The sequence below is a fragment of the Lactuca sativa genome, chromosome 7 (assembly GCF_002870075.4).
Source record: "Lactuca sativa cultivar Salinas chromosome 7, Lsat_Salinas_v11, whole genome shotgun sequence".
Classification (NCBI taxonomy): Eukaryota; Viridiplantae; Streptophyta; class Magnoliopsida; order Asterales; family Asteraceae; genus Lactuca; species Lactuca sativa.
The window spans coordinates 92,172,147-92,185,571 of NC_056629.2; positions in this window are offsets into that span (position 1 = coordinate 92,172,147).

Consider the following 13,425-nt stretch of genomic DNA (forward strand, 5'->3'; position numbering starts at 1 on the left):
ATTTTGTAAGGATGACGTAGAAATTAGCTAAAAGTTTTTAGATTCACCAAAGTTATGATCTCTAGTTGTAGTAGCAATTAGCACAACAATCCAACATTATTATCCATGATTGGTGGTGGAACTGGGGAGACTGTTTGTCATGAGTTGTAGGTAACAAGGAAAAACACAAGGCCGCAAGCATTTTGGAATTCCCACCAGCAACATCTTCGTAGGAGCGTCAGAGAAATTCATTGAGGTGTGCTTTGATCATCTCCTTCCTCTTGTAAACTTCTTATCCAAATTTACTTTGCTGGTTTTTGTCAACAAGGTCTGTTTATTTTTATTAAAGACGTTAAAGGATCAAAATATATATCAAGCTGTAAGTCTGTAATATATTCCTTCATCATAATGAGTGATTGTGGATGGAGTAGAGAGCTATAGATGAGTAGATCGGTACATTTTTTTGTGGCCGCTTGGTTTTTGGTGGAGAAGAAGTGGTCCCACCAGACACTGTTGATGATCTTTAAGGGTATTTTAGTCCTTGTAGAGTTTGAATAAGTCAAGACCACGTTGGCCATGTTTTTGTAGATTTTTAGAATAGTTTAGATAGGGTTAGTTAGTTCCTGATGTGTTGCTTTTTGATTAAGTGGACGTGGACTCTGAATCCTCTATATATTGTGTGTTTTGGTATTGAATGAATGCAAGAGTTTAGAAAGATGTAGCCCTATGTTTTGGGTTTGTTCACAGGGGCATGTTCCAACAGACACCAGTTACATCTTTTCTTTCCGAGTCTTTCTTCTCTTTGATCCTTCTTTCCGTTCTGCTCCCGTCAGAGCAAAAAAAAAAACCAGGTTGCCATTCGTTTTCATGCGACCTTATAGGCTCTCTTTTGTGTAATAATTCGAGACGGAAATGGAAATGGAAATGGAAAAAGAAGTGAATGGAATCCACGTAGTCTTCTTTCCTGTATCATGGAAATCCAAACGACATGCTTCCCTTACTTTATGCCATGGAAACAAAAAGTGTTGTTGACAGGGCTTTGAAAGATGAGGCCAAAATGACTTTTGGTCTCTGGTAAGCAAATAACATAAATGAAGAAAGCATCCAACGACGATGAACAATGGGTATTGGATGGAATTTGTCATTGCATCTCCAGCTAAATGTCCTTTAATAAGTTGTTTTGAAAATTAAAAAAAAAACATAAAACAATTAACCAAAAAAGATTTTTATATAAACAACTATGCTTTGGTAAATAAATATAAAAGTACCTCAGTTTGGTAAATACTTTTTGTAAATACTATCTTTATGTAAAAAACTCCTAATCAAATGAAGCTCAAAGTATCTCCTCAAAACAACAACAAAAAAAAGTCTAAAATACTTAAAGAACCAAAAAGTAACGTCTAGAATGCTAAAAAAACATCCATACTCTATCAAGAAGTTATAAAGATGTAACCCTAATCCACCAAGGTCACCAAAAATGGCTAAAAGGAATTATGAAGCCAAGAAGTATCGTTTGGAGTACTTATAAAGTCTTAAAAACGTTAAGGACAATTCATCACTTTTGGAGCCCATATTGGTCATATTTGTATCATTGACAAACAGACATATTGGCTCAGATGAGAAGTATAAGGACGCTTCCTTTTGAATACTAAACAATAACATTGTACACTTACGAAGTTACTATGAAGATAGTAAAGTAAGAATTAATAATTGTAATTTGAGGAGTCATATATGTTTGGTTTGTCACTGATGATGGAAAACATAAATGAAATGCAAAAAACAGGTAATTCTTTTATTTAAGGCGTTCTGTTAGCTAGTTAACTTTTGATTGAAAACACCAAAAATTACAAAACCTTGATGTTAATTTGTTGTGTAGAATAACAAGTATATGCAATAGAAGAAAAGTTTTTTTTTGTGTGTCTTCATGGAAAAAGTTTTTCACTAGAATATTCAAATAATCATTTTTTTGTTTTTGTCTTTAGAAAATTTTGCTTCAAAAAAGTTCAAATTATTTCTAAACTTAGTGAGTCGTTTTTTGTTTGTCTTATTTGTTGAGTATAATTTTTTAATTGTTAAAGGTGGTAAACATGTTTCCTTGTCACGTACTCAAAATTGAAAAATGAGAAAAGAGAACAATAAATTGTTTATACTTTATCGGGATCTTTGAGTAAATATGTTGTTTAACATATGAATGATTTTATTGATGCTTCGGTTGATAATTGATATCATCATTTATATTCATACATTTTACGTGATATTTTAGTATTTTTAGCTATATTTGTGTCTGAATTAAAGATATTTAATACTTATTATGTTTAAATATTCTTTTTTAGTTGTGAATACATTCTCGGGATAAAAGGAGATGAATTGTTGTATTGGAAGCTGGATTGCTGAAAAGAATCAACAAAAAGTAAAATATTGAAAAAATCTGAAGGTCGCAACACGTTAACATAGCATTGGTACCGTGGATCTGCTCGATGTATATAATGGATAAATTACAAGACGAACTACTTGGAGGGTACGCGAAGGAATTTCGAAATTGCAACATGACAGTCAGTTATTTGGAAAGTCTATAAATGCGACATTCTTTCAACCTCTGGAATATACAACAAATTTTCTTTGATCTTTTACAACCAGAGAGCCTTCAGAACACTTTTGGAGACCGAAGATCGTTATTGGAGTTAGACTCGAAGGGATCGAGAGAAGATACTCATAAAATCATTCAGTTTGTGTGTGTTTTAATCATGTCTAGAAAAGTTTACTTCATTTTTATTTGTGTTTTTGCTTTCATCATGGACTAAAAACCCTATACTTTCGTTTAGAGTAGATAAGCCTCAAAACTATGTGTTGATTTCAATAATTTTGCATTTAATCTAGTCGTGTATTCATTTGTTTGCTTGATAAAAATCCTCATGTGTTCAATTCATCATCTTTCATGTTTATTGTTGAGTGTTATTATGGTTATATGACCACTCTATCTTAATATGCTTGAATCGTATGATTTTATAAACCTTAAGATTGTATGACTAGAGTTTGACTAAAACTTAGGGTTAAATAAAAAAGGCGGTAACTTTTATGTGTGATAACGTATGTGATGATATTTCATATATAATAGTTGATTTTCATTATCATTAATATTAATTTAATATTCAGGTCTTTCATAATACAATCTGAACACTGATTTTTAGGAATATTAGTTCGCTTGATCACTTAAATTAATAATCTGTTAAAATCAAAGTATTATTAATATGATATTAAATTCTAGTCAATTTAGGAATCAATAAATATCAAAGGTAGATCCATTGCACTTTTAGAGAAATCAACCATGGAAAAGAGGTGAATCGATTCTAAATGGAAGTAACTTAATTATCTTTAGTCTAAATGGATCACCGACAAGAGGAGCATCAAAGTTGACTTTTCCCTATAACCCACCACTAGACTCTACAATGTGGGGTTTCCCTTTCCATTTGAGATGGGAATAAGCCTTCATTTTCTTCCCTATTCCTTGTTGAATAGCCATGATTGGGGAACTTGCAAAACTGTTTGAATGAGACTTCTTCATTCCAGCATCAACAGTTTGTAATAGACTATGAAGCTCAATCAATGTGGTTTTAGTATTGTTCAGATGACACGTTAAGATAAACTGATCATAACTACTTAGCAAGGATTTCAGAACCATATCAATGGCAAGATCTTTTTCAAAATGCACATTGAGCTTCTTAAGTCTTTCTATGTGTCTCTTCACATGAGCACACCCATATTCCCATTCTTTTAATTTGCACTCCATAAAGGCCTTGATGATTTCATAACGCTCTTGCCTTGCTTTCTTGTGGAACATTTGAAAAATAGCAAAGTTCATTTCATAAGTCCAATAGTCCTCAAATGACTTTTGCAGATCAGGTGACATGATTGCAATCATAATGCAAATGAACTTAGTGGCGTCATCAATGTGTTGTTTATGGTCATAAATTTCCTCAAGAGTACCAATTGCTTCATCGATTTCAGAAACATGATTCTCGAGAACGTACTCTTTGTTCTCATAACAAAGTTTCATCTACAAATTTCGCATCCAGTCTATGTAGTTTCAACCAATAAGCTTGCCTTTTGAGAGGATTGACAATATAATGAAACTATGAGTGGGTGGAGGGGGAGGAATATTACCATTTATAGACATCTAAAATAAGAGATAAAGATTTTAGTTAGTTAATTTAATCCTTAATATTTTGACTCAATTTAATATCTAAGGATAGGATCCAAAAACACAATTTGAAATAATAAGAGGGGTACCGTAATCAAATTGCAAATTTGTTTTAGGCAGATAAAGCACTTTATCAATTCCAATCTCTATGAAATTCTTAGATCTTTTGAGATTCATTAAACTATTCAATGTCATCTTTAATCTTAGATTATGTTCTTCGATTTGTGACTGGGATGCCGAGAATCACAAACAAGATATGAATAACTATGCAAACTTGCATGACAACCTCGATGTCATTTATGATCTCACATTGATGTGCTGATTAATCACACAGGCTCCATCAACAACCATAAAGTAGAGTCGAAAGTAGCTGTGAGTAGTCGAAAGTTGTGTCTTTATGTTTCGAGTTTGTAAATAGCGAAAGTTTAAGTATTTTTGTTATCGTATATATTTATGATGCGTTTTCAAGTTTCTCATTGTATAGACTAGTCCTTGTATTTTTTGGTATGTGATGTACCCTATAAATAGGGTAAGTACTTAGGGTTAGAGGAATGACCACTCTCATAATATTTCTTGTACTTGAATACCTTCATACTCTTCCAGACACATACTGAGCTTAACAGATCTTATTTAGATCTCAATGTTCTTTATTGCTTTCTTTGATTTGATTGATTCAAACACTCTTAAATTGGTATCAATGCAAGAATCATCACTTTAATTGAAGAATTTGTATCTCTTTTTTCAACTTTTGATTCGTTCTTTCAGATTCATTTATCATCAAATTTAAAAGAGTAATTATTTGTTTAATTAAGCATGATTAATCGATTCTGCTGTTGTTTTTGTAAATCGATCTTATAATCATCTCAACTTCTTTTCAACAAATTCTTCTTTTCATCAAATCAAATGGCTAATCTCAATGTGAACACAAAGATGAACTATGCAAATCTTCTTGGATTTGCAACTAAGATCTTGATGATGATCCCAAAATATTATGATCAGTGGGTTGATCGAATAGAGGATTATCTTTACAGAATCGATGAAGATCTATGGAGATCAATTGATAAAGGACCTCATTGTAAAGATCTGGTTTAAGTCGTTGGTAATGTCAAAGCAGTTGAAGACGTCATTGCACATGGGAACAATAGGAAGGCTAATGATAAGAAGTGTCTTCATGAGTTGAGATGAGCTCTTCCTCCTGTCTTCTACAACTATGTTCATGGATTTTAAACTGCTAAGGAAATTTGGGATGCAATGAAAGAAAAGTATCAAGGCAATGAGAGGACAAATAAAAGATTGGTGATGAAATGTTTGTCTGAACTTGCTGATTTCAAGCAGAAAGAAAATGAAAAGATCAAAGCATAATATGACAGGATGAATGATCTGATCTTCAGGTGCAATCGATATGGGGTAAATCTTACTTCTCTGGAATTCAATCTTACTTTCGTTTATGGACTCAGAAAAGAATGGCGAAACATCTGCTTGATGATTAAGACACAAAAGAATTTTGATACTCTTTCGCTATCGAATTTGTACAACATTCTTAAAGCGCATGAATCATAGGTAATGGAGATTGCTGAGGAGAACAAGTTGAACTATGGTGGTCCAATGGAATTGGTGTCGAAAGAAAATGTGAAGAAAGATGAGTCTGATGGTGATATGAAAGAAGACGAAGAAGGATTTCTACTAAATTCTGATGACAAAGTTTTTGCCTATTACTCAAACAATAGGGTGAGGATGTTTTTCAAGAAACCAATAAGTCGAAATTTCTATAACAACTTTGAAAAGATACAAGTGTTGAATGTTGGTGGAAGTTAAAATGTGAAAACGAAAGTTGAGAAGAAAGAAGAAGAAAAGAAATCAGAGGTTAAACTTAAAGGAGATTTTCGATACCACTATAATTACTGTAATGGCCACAATCACTTGGCTAATGATTGCATGTTGAGAAAAATGGAAGAGAAGAAAGATAAAGTGAAAGATGAGGCAAATTATGTGAAAATACTAGAGGAAGTATGTGCTCAAACAAAAAAAATCTTTCGCTAATGGCCAAAGGAGGAGATGAGAGAGATGGAATGTATCAAATTTGATTGTATGACTTTGATGACGAAGAGATGCTTCATCCTACTCATGGCGTATTATTTTCAAAGTATGAAGAAGGTGAATCTTGCGAGAAGAGCTTGTTTGAGAAAGACGGAGAAGACAGTAATCAGGAATTGGAGAAGAATGAGAAAGTTCAGGGAAGTAACAAAGAGGAAGAGAAGACCACTTGGAGATGTTTCATTTCAGTGACTCCAAAAACCCGAATGACTGCTAAGGTATGTGATCTTTTCATCTCACTGAATATTCCTTTGAATTCTTATCATACGGTTTTATGTGAATTTGACAAAACTTGCTCTTACTTGAATGGCATGCTTATTTCGATGAGTAGTGAAGAAGAGAAATCTAAGGCGTCCCTTTATGAAGCTCGTAATAGATTGGAAGAGAAGAAAACTAAGATAGAGAGTCTAGAGCTTTTTATTACGAATATTATTTGTGATAGGGATACTATTAGAATGGATAATAAATGGTTAGTCAAACAACATAATATCTACTGCATCATAACAAAAAAAATAAGATTGTATGGCAAGTTAACTAATCTTTATCATTCTGCTGACATTTGTGTTGAACAACATAGAAAGTTGCTTCCCTTCATTACTTTCAAACGAGAGTTAGTTGATGAGACTACTTTTGACTGTGAGAGTAAAGTAGTTGACAATGCCATAATTCCTAATGATTCATATGCTTATGGTGTTGTTAACATAAATGATTGTTTAAATGTTGATGAACTTGTTAACATTGTAAATAAGAACTTGACTAAAAATGAGCAAATCAAAATTTTGAACAAAGCTGAAAATTCGACACAAAGTACTCAACAAAATTTTGTTGATATTGAAGATGATTATGATAATATTAGTGAAATCGAGAATGAGGAATGTGTTGATTATTCGAAATTATCTGTCATTAACGCTACTTTGTTATCTAAAGACATGGATGTTGTTGATTCGAAATTAAAGCTAAATGACGAGTCATCTTCGACAATTAAGACTTGTGATTCTCAAAAAGAAAATGTTTTTTTTGAGGATATAACAAACTATGAAAGTGACAGTGACGATGATTCTTTTATGAAGGAAATTCCTCGAATTGTGGAAACACAAGTGCATGAGGATACAAAGGAATTCTCAAAGATTTTGAAAGAAAAAGAAAACATTATTTGGGAACAAATATTGTTCTTTATCCTAAATGCATCAAAGGTCTTCCAAGTAAAGTGTTTGTGATGAAAGGAGACATAGATAATTTTGATCCAAAAATAAACGAATTGTTGAAAGAGGACAATCAAATTGTGACTGATGAAAGTTTTTTCTCAAATCAGAATATGGAAGAGAACAGGTTAAACAAAAGTTCGCAGGTTTTTCAACGACAAAAGAGTCAAAAATCATTTTACAACGAGAATGAAAAGAAGTCGAACAAAGTTTGGGTAGTGAAAACAGAAAAATCAAATGTAGAAAGTAAAACTGGAGAAAAATGTGAGCATGTTTCCCTAATGATTCTAGTAATCAAAAGGCGAAAGCTCATGATTTAAAAAAAAGGAAAAATTAGTTACACAAAAAGTTCCTTTCAAAAATCAAAATGGGAAATTTCAAAATGAAAATGAAAAGGTTGAGAAATCAGATTTGAAAAATGAAATTTCATGAAAGAAAGCACGAAACAAAGCTTATTGAAAATTACAAAAGGAAAAAAAGGCAAAAATTTTGAAATATAAGAATTCTTTAAATTTTGATAAGAAGTTTTCACAAACATCAAAAATTCATACTTCAAAACATTTCTCTCAAAGTAATTTGAAAAATGGACAAAGGAATGTTGAAAATAAAAGTGGTTTTTTTACCAAAATCGAATGAGAAAAAGGGTGTGAAAATCTCAAATCCAACTCAACAAAATGAACAAGAAAGTTTTCATCAAAATTATGTTTAGCGAAATGTTGAAAAGATGAAGGATTTTCAAAATAATGAAATTAAAACACAAAATCATTTTCAGAACAATGGACAAAGGAACTTTTCCAAAAATCAAAAAGTTTTTCAAAAAGTTTCTCATTTTGGTTATCCAAATCAATACCAAAATCGCTTTCAACAATGACCACCATAGCCATCTTATCAAATGAATTTCATAAATAAGACATATGTTACAAAGAAACATGTTCTATTTAAACCTGATGGTCCAAAATTTTCAAATCCTGATTTAAAGCAAAAGTTAAAAGTATCATTTGTCAAAGGCAGAAATGACATGAAAAACCTTAATCATTGGTTGGAGGGAAAATGAAGAAAATTTCAATCGAAGAAGTATTCTTAAGAACAAGTCCAAGAGGCTTATGAGAATTACTTAAATAAGTTTTTGAATGGAAGTACTTCTTCTCAAGAATCAATGTCAATAGTATTAAAATGGAAAGAAGTTAAAGCAATGAAAGTTGATGTTTCTTAAGGGAAGGTTGAAAAAAAGAAACTCAAAGTTGAAACTTCATCATTGCATGACTATATATCAATGCCTAAAGCTGACGAAGTTTGCTTTGTTGACAAACTTAAAACTAAAGTTTGTAATTGGATTTTTTGTTCCTCATTGCACACTACAATCGACGCTAATGTCCAAGGACCCAAAAGGTCTTGGGGACCTAAATCTCTCTAATTGATTGCAGGTATTATGTGACGAGAAATATGACATGAACTGGTATGTCGATAGTGAATGCTCGCGTCACATGACTGGGAGGAAGGAGAATCTGAGATATTTTCGTTCATTGGAGAATGCTGGAGTAGTATAGTTTGAAAATAATAAACATTGCAAATTCAATGGATATAGAATAGTTACAAACATAAAGTTTATGGTGAAACGAGTTGATTATGTCGAAGGGTTGAAGCATAACCTGATAAGTGTATTTGAACTTGTGGTTGGAACAGAAAATCAAGTTCTTTTCGATGAGGAAGGAAGCCTAATTTCAAACAAAGAAACTAAGGAAGTCTTATTGAAGTCAAAGAGAAAGGGTGATACGTTCACTCTCTACTTGAAAACTATAATGGGCATACCTTCTATGTGCTTACTAACGAAAGCATCTTCAGACCGTAGTTGGTTATGGCATCGACGTCTTTCTCATCTTAACTTCAAGAATCGAAACAAACATGTTCTTAATGATTGCTTAATAAGAAGAACTTCTTCACATTGACTTGTGTGGTCCTTTGACTGTTGAGTCTCTCAATAAGAAGAAGTATATATTTGTTATTTTTGATGATTTTTTGCGATTTACTTGGGTTTTCTTTCTTCGACGGAAGGGTAAAATATCTCAAGTGATGATTGATTTTATTAAGAACATTAAACTAAGTTTGAAAAAGAAAGTTTGTAAGATAAAAAGCGACAATGGAACAAAGTTAAAAAATCGAATTTTAGATTCATTTTTACTGAATTTGGAATTTATCATAATTTTCCATCTCCTTACACTCCACAACAAAATGGAGTTGTCAAAAGAAGGAGTCGTTCGTTGTGTGAAGTGGCAAGGACGATGCTTACATATGTAATGTTTGTAAGATAAAAAGCTACCAAGAGTTCACATTTTATTCCAATTTTCGAAAGTATCTCCGCTGAAAGATTATCATACATTTATGTGCGGGAGGTAGTGCCCAAGCACGGGGTGCCGGTATCTGTGGTCTCGAACTGTGATGTTTGTTTCACATCTACATTCTAGAGGAAGTTTCATGAGGAGTTGGGTTCTCAATTGCATTTCAGCACTGCTTACCACCCCCAGACCGACGATCAGAGTGAGTAGACGATTCAAACGCTCGAGGATATGCTTAGGGTGTGTACTTGATTTCAGAGGGAGTCAGGATACTTATCTTCCACTAGCAGAGTTTTCATACAACAATAGTTATCATGTTAGTATTGACCGACCCTCGTTTGAGGCGCTGTATGGTCGGAGGTGTAGGACTCCAATTTGTTGGGGGGAGGTTGGGCATCGAGTTATGGGAAGCACCTAAGTGGTGCTTAAGACGACCGAGTTGATCTAGCAGGTTTGCGACCGGCTTCAAACATCATATATATAACAGACAGAAGAGCTATACGGATAGACTGTAACGACCCAAATTTTCAAAAGGATTTTTTTTTCATTTTTAAATAGTCAAAACATTTCCAATAAACCACAAATCTCAAGAACAATAGTTTTCAAATTCATAACATCAACAATTTTTATTTCAAATATCAGAGTGTCCTATGAAATCAAATACATGAGAGTGCATTTCGTGCCATCAAGCCTTGCCCTTGCCCTTAGGCTCAGAAGTACCTGAAACAAATCAACAAACTGTAAGTTGATGCTTAGTGAGTTCCCCACAGCATATCCAACACAATCCACATAATCACATAATCCATATTAGCTATAAAAGCTACATAAACCATATAAGTCATGCATACAACATATAGGGATGCATTCGACCCATTGGTATGGTGAAGAGACTCATTGGGTCGGCCTTAGTGCCTTCGACCCATTGGTAGGGTGAGGAGACTCACCTATCAAGAATGCTAAACTGAAAAGATAGAATCAGATAAGTCCCAACGCGCAACTGCAACTCAACTGCCTATAACCATCATGTGATTAACTTGTCAAAATCCTGAAACACCATAAATATCCATAAAGTCAAACTTGGTCAACCCTGGTCAAAGTCCAAGTCAACAATCAAGGTCAACAGTCCATGTTGACCCCAACTCATCGAGTGCATCTAGAAACTCGTCGAGTTCCTTCAGAGTCCAAAAAACCCGGGTAAACCCTAACCAACTCATCGAGTTGTCTCGTCAACTTGTCGAGTTAGTCGTCATACTGAAATGGGAAAACCCGATCCAACTCATCGAGCTATCTTATTAACTCGCCGAGTTTACTCTGCAGACCGAAAATGGGAAAACTGCTCCAACTCACCGAGTCGCCAGGGAAATTCATCGAGTTTTCCCTTGTGTTAACATAATCAGCCCTTCCAGTCGAATCCAAACTTCCAAACTACAGATCCGATCCCTTAAGACTGAAATACCACGTAAAGTTGCAAACTTTACGTGCATGCATGACCTCAATTGGCTAAAACACTAAAGCAAGGATTCATACAATACTTAGGACGTGGGAAAGGGCCTAGACTAGGTAAAGGGAGCAACTTTATGTCATTGAAGACCTAGAGGTGTCCAGATTTGGAATCATATCCTCATGACAAGTCTAAATCCGAGTATGACACCCTTTTTGCACCAAAAAGTGACCATATTCTTCCATAAGATGAGATCTAAGAAAATAAAGATCAAGGTAGCAACTTTTTAATGTATGCTAACAACAGGTAGATGTCGGATCCAAATCCCTCTCCTCACTTCAATCTCTTTAACCTTCAAGTTCCTTCTAAAAAGCATAAGATTCACTCTCCAAGGCTCATACACACTCAAGAAAGCACCAAAACGCAGCTAGGGTTTATCTCTGGATAGATAGGATGATAAGGGAGGCCACAAATGATCCATAAGTTCCTTAAATATGGTACAAATCCCTGAAAATTAGAGTTTCCTTTACAGTTTCTACTCGTCGAATTGGGGACTTCTAACTCGTCGAGTAGCCCTAATGTCCCGCGTCCATAATCAATCTCTACTCGTGGAGGTGGGCTCCCCAACTCATTGTGTCCTTGCACAAAACCCTAAAACTTAGAAAATTAAATGATACCTGGAACAGGCATTACAAATCTCCCCCACTTGAACTAGACTTCATCCTCGAAGTCTGTTGACGCAAATAAGTCCGGGTAGTGATCTCGCATCTCCTCTTCCGGCTCCCACATCCATTCAGAGCTTCTTTGGTGCTGCCATTGCACCTTCACTAACTGCACCTCCTTGTTACGAAGAACCTTAGTCTTCCTATCAAGAATCGCAACGGGGCCTCTCAATTTAGTTCAGGCTCTCATCCACCTGAATGTCGTCAAGAGAAACAATCGCGACCTTGTCTGTGACACACTTCCGAAGTTGGGACATGTGGAAGGTGTTGTGTATTTGGCTGAGCTCGTCCGATAGATCCAAACGGGCCAATATACAGGGGCCCTAACTTGCCCCTCTTCTGGAACCGAATAACACCCTTCCATGGTGATGCTTTTAGCAAGACGAAGTCCCCCACCTGGAACTTGAGATCCGATCGGCGCCGGTCAGCATAGCTTTTCTGACGGCTCTATGCAACTCGCAGTCTGTCACGCACCTGCTGAATCAACTCAGTAGTCTTGAGTACAACTTTGGTTCTCCCCATAACTCGGTGCCCTACCTCACCCCAACAAATAGGGGTCCCACACCTTCGTCCACACAACATCTCGAACGGTGGTCGGTCGATACTAGCATGATAACTATTGTTATATAAAAACTCTGCTAGTGGGAGGTATGTATCCCAACTCCCTCCAAAATCCAACACGCATGCCCGAAGCATATCCTCAAGTGTCTGGATCGTCCTCTTACTCTGGCCATCTATCTGGGGGTGGTACATCGTGCTGAAATGTAACTGGGTGCCCAGTTCCTCAAGGAACTTCTTCAAGAATCTAGATGTAAATTGAACATCTCTGTTAGAGACTACCGACATTGGCACCCTGTGTCTATCCACCACCTCTCGCACATAAATATCCGCCAGTTTCTCTGTGGAGATGCTCTCGAAGATCATAATAAAGCAGGCATTCTTTGTCAACCTGTCCATATCACCCATATGGTATCCATACCCCTCGCTGTCCTTGGTAACTCCGTGATGAAGTCCATGGTGATCTCTTCCCACATCCACATAGGAATGGGTAACGGCTGAACCTTGTTGTACGATCGCTGATGTTCGGCCTTGACCTTCCTGCAGGTCAAGCACTGCTCCACAAACCAAGCGATCTCCCGCTTCATGCAGGGCCACCAGTAGCTCAACCTTAGGTCTCTATACGTTTTTGTAGCTCTCGTATGTATAGAGCACTTGGATTTATGTTCCTCCTCTAGGATCTTTTGTCTCACACCTCCGGTTATCGGTACCCACACCCGGCCACACTATGTCATAAGACCTCGACTATCCCAGACAAACAAGGGAAATTGCCCCCGAATCCACTCTATTTGCCAGTTCTCTTTCTTCAAACTCTCCGCTTGAGCCTTCTTGGTCATATATAGCAGTGGAGAGATCACCGTCATCCTCAAGCAAATGTTCCCAATCAGGGAACCCGCCG